This window comes from Acyrthosiphon pisum, chromosome A2 (genome assembly GCF_005508785.2).
Source record: "Acyrthosiphon pisum isolate AL4f chromosome A2, pea_aphid_22Mar2018_4r6ur, whole genome shotgun sequence".
Taxonomy (NCBI): Eukaryota; Metazoa; Arthropoda; class Insecta; order Hemiptera; family Aphididae; genus Acyrthosiphon; species Acyrthosiphon pisum.
This window is the reverse complement of record NC_042495.1, coordinates 86,448,111-86,458,472: the sequence shown is the minus strand read 5'-3', so window position 1 is coordinate 86,458,472 and position 10,362 is coordinate 86,448,111. Positions and strand designations below refer to the sequence as shown.

The 10,362-nt window shown below is 37.0% G+C and overlaps 1 long non-coding RNA gene and 1 other non-coding gene across 2 annotated transcripts; both read left to right on the top strand.

The window, feature by feature from the left end:
- Nucleotides 1–401: 401 nt before the first annotated feature.
- LOC107883412 lies at nt 402–9,670 on the top strand. Its single transcript, XR_001679273.2, has 2 exons — nt 402–7,831; nt 9,149–9,670. It is a non-coding gene; the product is annotated as an uncharacterized LOC107883412 (long non-coding RNA).
- Nucleotides 8,050–8,120, top strand: bantam (microRNA bantam). Its single transcript, NR_040122.1, has one exon. It is a non-coding gene; the product is annotated as a microRNA bantam (primary transcript).
- Nucleotides 9,671–10,362: the final 692 nt, after the last annotated feature.

Below are 10,362 nucleotides of genomic sequence, written 5' to 3'. Positions count from 1 at the left end.
ATAATATAAATATTTGGTGAATATTTCAATAATCTAGGTTTGTTTGTTTTTGAATAAACACAAAAAAAAAAATAAAATCGATTTCGTCAAATATTGGCTTTACGTAGTAATTAGTATATTTCTTACCACCCCTGAAGCTGAAAATCGAATTTCTTTTACTTCCACAAAAGGTGATGAAAATAAGAAAAAAACATCAATTTAAAATTAATACATTCATCGCTCTTCTCCAAATCTAAAATAAAACATAAAGTAGGAACCAAAATCCAATACAATATATTATGTAGGTTATTTAAATATTTAATTATTTCATATACCTATATAATAACAAGTTATTTTTTCATAATATTATAAAATATATTTCGTGTGCTTACTTGGACTGTTATACAAAAATATTAGGTTTTTATGTGGAATTTGTCTTATTTACCGTTATTACATTAAGGTATAAATAAAATACGTGTATCACAATACCCTAAAAATTGGTCTATATTCTGAAAAAAAATTTACCTACACAGTACACTATAAGAATGATGCCGGAAACTAATTTTCAATTTGCCTTTTTAAATACAAAAAAAAGTGCAGTTTGACAGTTTTTTGGCGTCATGCGGTGAATTCAATGCATCACACCCTATTTGATTTATACGCCAAAATATATTTGGGATTAGTGATATATTATATATTTATATACTCTGCAGACCCTTGTAAAACGTATAATGTCTGCCTGCTACAATATGGCAGCTAAACTGACTAAAATTATATACGTGAACATGACACACTATACATTATAATATAGCGCCAGTAAAGTGTAAACTGTTATACGCATTGCAAACGTGGAACATGCGATTATTGGACTTATACGTCGTAATCACAGTCTTATATTGTCTTATTATTTAAGACCGTGATATTTATAATATTAACCTTGGTTATAATCACGGATATGTGGTTATAATGAACTTTGTGGCGAGCACTATCATTTTATAATCATTAATCACCATAGTTTTTATACCATGCAGCTCTTAGACCATATACAATCCAATTTCTAATTTTGTATATGATCTAAGATGCAGTTGATCACCTCAATATCACAAATTGTCGTTAAGTCAAGTTGATAATGCAACAGATAATGCTGTCAAATCTAATATAATTGAATGTGAATTCTCAAATCTTCTCTTACCTTAGCTGCTCAAAAAAGTGTTTAGCCCCTCCCATTTAAAAATCCTGGCTACGCCACTGCGTCGTATGATATATATAGATAACTAAAGATAACAGAAAAGCGGGACCGGATACGAACTGTATAATATGATATAAATATAAATCTAAATGCATATTATGGAGAGACCACGCGTTGCAGTTTAAGATCACGGTGAACGTCTTCTCTTCAAAACTGTTGCCTGCAGTTGGGCGTTGGACGCGTGCGGTTTTGGTGGTAGTTTTTTTGTCGCGCTTGTATATTATGTAGAGAAACAATTATTGAAAGAAATCGAAATTTTAAATCTTTTCGTTTTCCAACCGTTTAATGCGTGCCATGTACAAAAAAAAGGTATAATAGTAAATACCTAATACAGTAATGACATGAAAAAAAAAACAGTCATTGTATAAATGATAATTTAATATAGACATTCCTCGCCTTGTACTCGGAATATCATCTTCCGAGAATCATAATCGAAGGAATCGATGCGCCTCGACATAACTTATACACCCCATCGACTTCACTCGAGACCCTGCAGCAGTCGCCACCAAAGGTCGATCATAGCTATGTATGTGTGTACATATAATAGAGATTACCATCGAATGTGCGGTCCCACACCTCTTGGGTGGGCAGGCGGGCGCTGCAGGATGCGATTGAATGGACGGCGATTGTATATATACATGTGGTCGGACGGCCGAAGGGGAAGAATTTAAACATCGATATTCAATCGCAGTTATACGTGTCTGTAAACGCGTTTCGTTTTAATATTTTAGTGATGCGTAATATAAAAGTATTATGTTGGTCAATTTATCGATTCTCAAGATCCCGTTGACTGCACCAAAAACAAAAATCTTATGTAATTATATAGGTATATGGAAGTCTATATTTGATATATATATATATATTATATAAACGTGCATATAACGGCTTTGTATATTCCCCACTGAGCACTTTTCAGTGATCGCGAGTTATATAAATAATATATTACAATATTTTGAATGTGACTAGAGTAAAAAATGTAAAATGTCAATACGTTTACTGGAAAAACAAAAAATATAGTTATCCCTCGGCGGTCCGCGTACTAGTGTGGTCGCCACTGAGTTCCAATATTTAGTTTAATACTATTTTGTTATATACTTATATTGAAGGTGTGCTCGTTATTACACGCAAATACATACACATAACACATTGCACACAAATATACACACACAATATACTTTACACAGTATGTTCACGAAACGACAATAGTGTCTATAGTGTGCTTAGTCCCCGGCTACGGTCGTAGTGTAGTGTGTACTCGTGTCAATCGATGGTATTCGCAATGTTACGAGTTTACGACGACCATGGTCGCCTGCAGTCGCGAACTCGCGTCTATATACAACCTAAATTTACAGTATATTGCGATCACCGAGTGGAACGCGTATACACTCATCGGTCATCAACATCAACTATAAATTATAATATACATCCAATTATAATAGAAACTATATCCATTTTTATTTCTATTAATTTTGCGTACTATTAATAAGATTAGTTTAACTATATCGGTTGATTGTTTAAATTATATTCGATGCGGCTTTTGAATACAAACGACTTTTTACTCCTACCTGGCGACCTATTCTAATAATATAATTTAATATATGTATGTAAATATGTAATTATATCCATGCAGTCGTGCAGATATATATTCAATATAATAATATCTAATAACGATATTACCTGGCTGCAACGAGTCGTGTATGGAGCTTGTACATAATATAATATATATTTTATGGGTATAATGTAATTATATTGACGTCCGTAAAGTGTGTAGGTTACCACATAACCTAGCCACACATAATATTACGATTAACGAAGTGTCTCGAAATCTTCTCTAAAGTGTTGACAGTAGTTTTTGAGAATTCACCTTTCAAGTACACTCCATACTTTTTGTAAAAGTTTGAATTCTTGTTATTAGTGTGTATAGGCCCAGTAGCGGATCCAGGGGGGCTTGGGGCTTCGCCCCCCCAGACCTCTTCAACATGTAAACATATAGGTAACTAATTATTAACATACACGATTCCTAATACAACCATAGTAAAATTAATAACATTTCATTTTGAAGATGGTTAACTTTCTACCTTCAACCCAAGCTATACTTGCAGAAGGTAGATCATTTTAATCAATTTATGTATATAAATGTTATAAATGTTATGTATGTAATTGAGAAAAACAAAATTTAACGTTTCATTTATTCATTTCTTTCATATTTTGAAGAACGTCTACTAGAACATTATAATTTATAATGTATGTTGTATTTATGGCTTAGAACTTAGAAGTAATCTTTTTAGGAGACACCTAAAATTCAACACTGGATCTGCCACTGTGAGCAGAAGACTTGCAGTGCTGCTTAGTCCCCTGTGTGCAGTCGTGCTCAGGTATGGGCCGCATCAACCGGGACGTTTGGTTTTTGTTAGTTCGACTCGGAAATCAGAATTGGTGCCAAACGATGTTTTGCGATTTTTAAGTTTATGTATTTCGACGAGAGTCTTATATGGGACGTCATCGCACATGTAGCTATGAATGTTTCGTTTAAAAATTCGTTTCGCCCGTAAGATGTCGGTTTATATTATATTTTAATGTGTACGCCACAATATTGCTAGAGCCAAGAATATACAACATACTTATATAGTTATATAGGTACTCGTATTTTATTAAAACACATCTAAATTTAGGTACTATTGTCTAGTATTATGTTTAATGTCCTAACGCTACGCGTAATATCTACACACGACTACTATACTATATAGTATATATTATTATAATATTATACGCGTATTTCAAAAAGAGTGTCCCCAATGAGAAGACGGTGTTGATGGCCGAGATCCAAAATGTTCGGCGTGCGAAATTCCGATCGTTTCCTTTTACGTCACACGTGTGTGCCAAATGCTATGATGCGCGTTATATAACAGTGCATAAATGTGACGTGCACAGATCGGTATATTATAATATAGATCTGTGTGTATATTATTATCATTACTGTATATGTGTATATGCTTGTACACACACGCACGCACCGCACACATCCTGTTCGGTGTTCCAGTTATCCACGTGTATATCATGATGTATATTATATACCTACTCAATAACGTTCTGAATTATACATATTATATCTGCTTTCTCTCTCTCTCACATGCGATGCATACGCGACTCAACGTCCCTCGTCCAGCGGTCTCTCAAAGGCCAGCCAAACGGTATCGAACCTATCGTGTCGCTCGCGAGTTTCTATGCGATGACGGTGACGAAGATGATAACGATGTAAATACGATGAGCCGATCATACCAAGAGGTTATAATATATAATATTATAATATAAAAGGTACAAGGTCGACGTTTGTCGCACGCAGTCAGCGAAAACTGCTTACGTTCTCACAAGCATTGTCGTCCCGGAATCTTGACGATCCACCGTCACCGCCTCCGAAGCACCCGCGACGTCCGCTTCGTGCAGTCGCTTTCGGACGAGCGCGCAGTTTCGCCGGACACAACAGCTCCGCCAAAAGCTTTTACTCACGCAAAAATCGATGGAGGTGGTGGTGACGACGACGTCTGTGGAGGTGGTGGCGGCGGCGGTGGGCCACCAACGAGCTGTGGGAACACGGAGGTCAGTGGAATGGGGGGCACATTCCGGCGGCGGCGAAGGACCGGTCTGTCGTGTGTTGCGTGTGCGCGATACCGCGTGTGTGTGTCAGTGCGATGCGCGTGCGTGCAAGTGTCGATGCGTTTGTATATGCTAAGCCGCCGTGCAAGGGTTATCGACCCGTACTGTGGTATGCGGTTGCAGCGGTATGTCGCATTTCTTTGAAACACCACTTTAGATTTATATGTATAATAATAATATAGTATATGTGAGCAGCGTGATGCATGTCTGTGCTTGTAGTCCCGAGGACGCGTATGTGCAGTTTAATTCATGTATACGATCCGAAGGGTGAATTTACTAGTATTTACTTACACGTACGTTTGATCTACGCATACGTCGTTGTTAGGGAGGTAAGGCGCTGGATGGGGTGGGAAGGGGACCCGCCGTATTAATAAAAAGGTTCTTAAAATGATTGTCTAGTCGCAATCGTACATCATCATTTATATAATATAGTGGTAACTGGAAGTAGAGTATAGCAGAGTAGTAGCTATCTGCTATAGTACAGAGCTATAGCTATAGTAATATATAATAGTAGTAATTGTAGTAATAGTAGTCGTCTTTGAGGAATTCGCCTTTTTCGTCGTTTATTGACCTTACCTTTCGTTTTTAAAAACTTTCACGTAGACAATTCGCGTTTCTGTCTACCACCGTCGTCTGCTAAGCACAACAATCTGCCACAATGAAATCGTACAACGAAGTTCGACACGAAAAAGTAGCATAATCTTGTAATATACCGAATACTATATTTATTATATTATATTGTAACCGCCGGGGCATCAGTAGACGTTAATTTTAGTCTGACCGACAACCTTCGCCACACTGTCCAAGGGAGACACGACCCCTCTCCCGTATAGCGTGTCGTCGTATACTCGTACCGTCTATTCATTACGCCGTCGTGTATATTCAATTAAACCTAATTAATGCGACTGGGACACACGTTTGGGCCATTTGATTGGCCGAATTCCAATTCTTATGCTTTTCTCCGGATCTCACTCCTTATATTATTATACATCGCGACGTCCTCCTCTCCCTCCACCGGTCCCACATAATGCAGGCCCGTTCGTGTTTCCAAACCGGCGAGTCCTGACGAAGACTTTAATACAACAAATAACAATATAATAATATTATATTATAGTATGTTATTATTACCTGTGCGCAACATTCCGGCCGGTGGCGTCGCGTGTAATATATTGTGTGCGCGTCGGCAGTTTGGTGGTGAATGCATCGTTCGAATGTTTATTGCCTCTGTTTCACAGAACCTCATCGTCATCACCGGTCGATTGGTGACGGTTTTATATAAATTATTGTTATTTTACACATCACCGTGCGTGTGTGAGCGCGTGAGCATGTTTATACAATGATATATTTCTGCGAATTATCATCAGCCGTTACTCAGAAATCTCCACGGACCAAATCGATAAATTCTCATGGCAAACCCACCCCCCGTTCCAACCAATCCACTCGCGAACAAACGCCACCGCCACACCACCGCTGAGCAACACGTCCTCTTTCAGCGGATAAATTAATTAGCGCTGCATGCGTGCATTCAGTCTGGGGATGATTCAACACCGGTACAATATAACAACGTTATGATATTTTATAGTGTATGCGGTCTCGAGCACGTGGCAATTATTCAGTAATGCGATTTTGTCGCATCGGACTATTTTTTCCTACGATGACGTCACGTGCGGCCTATGAACACACACGCACACACATAACGTCGTCCAGACGAGCGTATTACCACGACGGGAAACGCATACGAACGAGCGTTGATGTCTGTGCGTGCGTGCGTACGTGCGTATGCGAGTGATGTGTGCGTGTATGAATAAAAAGAATGTCGCTTATTAAACGGCGCTGCGACGTGTGCGTGTGTGGATTGGTGGGAGGCGCCGCCCGCGTTCGTACGTCTGCTGTTCGCCGACCCCTCCACCGCCCATCAACCCCCTTTCCGCGCCACCATACGCCCCCCACCGGGTAAAACACACACGCATTACACACCGCCCACCCACCCCATCAACGGTGTCACGCGGTGAAGAGGGAAGTAAATTATTTTCTGAATGAAACCGCCGCGACGAAGGTGAGCGGGTGAGACGGTCGCGTCGCCGCCAACGGAGTACGGACGACGGTCACTGTGTGTGCGATCGACGGTGCTCGGTCGGGTTTGGCGGCGCCCCGCGAACGCTGCTCGCTCGTCTTCACATCGGCGCGCAACGTCCGCCCGTCCACGGGTGTGATGGGTGCAAGCGAGAACGAGGAATACGACGTGCGCTTGCGTGCGTGGAGCGAGCGAGCGAGCAGCCAGCCACCCAGCCGGCCGGCTGACGCGCGAGCGGTCTGACATTCGGTGGGGAATACCGTGGTACCAACCGAACGCGGCCTTTCGCCGCGTACGTGTACAAACTGTATACATACGGAGCTGCCAGTCGCGCGGTCGGTAGTTGGTATCGGGATTCGGGTTCGCAGTCGCCGTTTTGTTTTATTGCTAGTGAGTCGTGCGTCTGCTGCGTCTGCGTGCGTGTGTCTGCGGTGTCTGACGACGCTCCTGCTCCACAGCTACATTATTTCGCTCTCTGCGCCGAACCGCGAACGTGTCGCGTCATAGTACAGTTTTTAAAAATAATTTTATTTTGTCGAAGTTTTTCTTTTTCCCACCCCTCCGAGGATACGATATTTTCGTCGGTTACACGGTTTTTCGGCTCACTTCGGTCTTCCTTTGAACGGTTATCATTTTTTTTTTATAATACCTATGTGCTATTATTTACACCGCACTTCAAAAAATATTTTTTTTGCAATATTATAATTTTCCAATGAAATAAATTGTTTTTCCAACCCGTTACACAAGTCGCTAATCCAGTTCGACCGTCGCCGGACGGGCAAAGCACACGATGTCGGATCGCCGGGCGTCTATGGTCTCGCTCATCGACCGGAAACGCAGGAAACGGAACACGTGGTTTCGTATGTCTCCTATAGGTATGTGTGCAACTACTACGTACACTATGTGTTTTGTCTATAGGAAATCCGCCAGTAAGTCACACGTGATGTCTATTTTTATATTGCCATACTTTTGGTAATTATTTTTTACCAACATTTTTTTTTTTTATAAAATGTATATTATTATTTTATTTTATACATACAAATTAGGTATTATAATTATTATTTTTTTCTTGACTTCTCAATACTATTTGATGCGAAGCTGGTTTTCACTTTGATCTGTCAGATTTATCATTGTTCATTCTGAGATCATTGTGAAAGCTAATTTCGTAACTCACGGTAATACCATGTTGGGCTGCTATTTTTAATCAATTCAAACATCACAATAGTTCGATATATAATTAGTTTGTACCTATCTATATAGGTAAAACCAGTTGCGACGATAACGAGCCTGCTCGCTAATATTGCGGAAAAAAACGATTTGACGTATACCTAGGTACAAGATTATATTTTTTATTTTTTCAGTAACGGAATTAATACATCATTCAATATTTAACCAATATTTGTTTTATTAGGATTTGCCTAGGTATACCTAGGTATTTGTTTAGTTTGAAAGTTAATTATTTGTCCATAATATCATCTACTATCTCTTATATAGTATATTATAGACGACGGCCCGGACTTTAGTTATTTTTAGATTTCCGATTTTTCTTCTGTTTTAATTGTCAGTTATAATATTTCTATTCTAATCCAAGTCATGATTGTTCTTTGTATCACGAGTCACGATTATATATATTATATTAACATTAAAACAATGCCGTGGTTAATTTTTATTTATTTATAAGTCGTTAATTTTTGGCGTAACTAATTGTACCTATTATAGTACTAATAAGGTAACTAATAAGGTTCATCAACGTGCAACGTCTGATGATAGAATGTGAGCGCCGTTGGGCGCTGATACAGTGAGTACTGAAAGTGATATGGATACCCCTTCACTTCTGATGGCCATGTCCAGGAACACGATGTTTTCTGAGTTAATCATTTCTCGGAAAAGGTGTATTGTCTTTAATTGTTACCAAAACGCGCAAGTATTAAAATTGTTTTATCTGAGGTTTTTAACTTTTGAATCCTGTTTTTTCATTCATTTTCCACGTACGTTTTTATTACATACTTGTTTCAATTCCTAATAGTAGATCTATTTAACTGACTTTTACTACCTACATAATATTAATAATATTATGTAAGTAGTACAAGTAATAACATAATATCAAGCATAATACGTTATTTTGATATTCTTAAAAATCAATAATGTTTAAAATCGTGATTTTAATACATTACGTTACATTTTTTTTGCAGACGTGTTCGCTGCCAAATGGATAACAATTTTAATGGTTGTTTTTTTTTTCATTGATCTCAATCTGAGTACTCTTGGCTAGAAGTTAAAATGACTTCAATATGAACATTTGGTTTAAGCTCTTCAAAATTAATTTAAAAAGTGTATAACAATATTTTGTATCATAAGAATGGCTAGAATAACATTTAAATGTATGCATTTTAGTGATAACAAATTTTCATTATAGGTACATTTAGCAATCGAGATATTTTTAAATTAGTTATTACAGTTAATTACAGTATTATGCATGTTTGAATATAATATAATATATAATATATAAATAAATGTTGTATATTGTTAGTGATTTCTGTGAAATAGATTTTAAGTTATTACTATAACAAGTATTTTATTTAAACAATGTTATGTGAAACCTATGTTGTGACTTGTGTACATAGTTAAGTCTTGTATATGTACCTTATAAATTATAATATTTGTCTGTTCTTTAGGTCAAAGGGTATTTTATGTTTAATAAAATGTTGACTTAATATGAAATGACATACTATTATAATTTGTTTTATATCGAAAATAGTTAAACACGTGGGGTTAGTGTATTAAGTATTAACAATATAATACCTGTTATCAAAAAAAAAATTCATTCATTTTATTAAATTTAATTGTACCTATGATGAATGCTATTCATTAACTCTTAAAATTGGATTTCAAATAATATATACAACTCTTTAATCTTATACCTAATAGAATATACATTTTAAATTTTAATATATTTCATTAAAATACTGAACTGTCACAAATTAATTCATTGTTAACCAAAATTGATTTTATCAAATAGTTTCTATTACACAGTTACACTTTATTTTTGATACTCTGTAATTAACTTCATAGTAATTCTTATTCAAATACTATTACTAAACGTCAAAACATTGATTCCACAATTAATATGAATTAACTTTTAGACTGAGCGTAACTTTTGATTTTACAATAATAAGTTTTTTTTTTATTGTCTCATCAGATTTTCGATCAGTAAAAATTCTTCGATTTTCTAATTTATCACCATTTCTGGTAGGAAAATGAATCTATAGTTGGTACTTTGGGGGATTATAAGTAAAAAATTCCCAGTAATTTTCAAAAGCTCTGGGACAAACTAAAAAAACTGACATTTTTATGCTTAACTACCTAGTTTTTTTCAAAATCAATTTTATTTTGTGTATTAACTTGA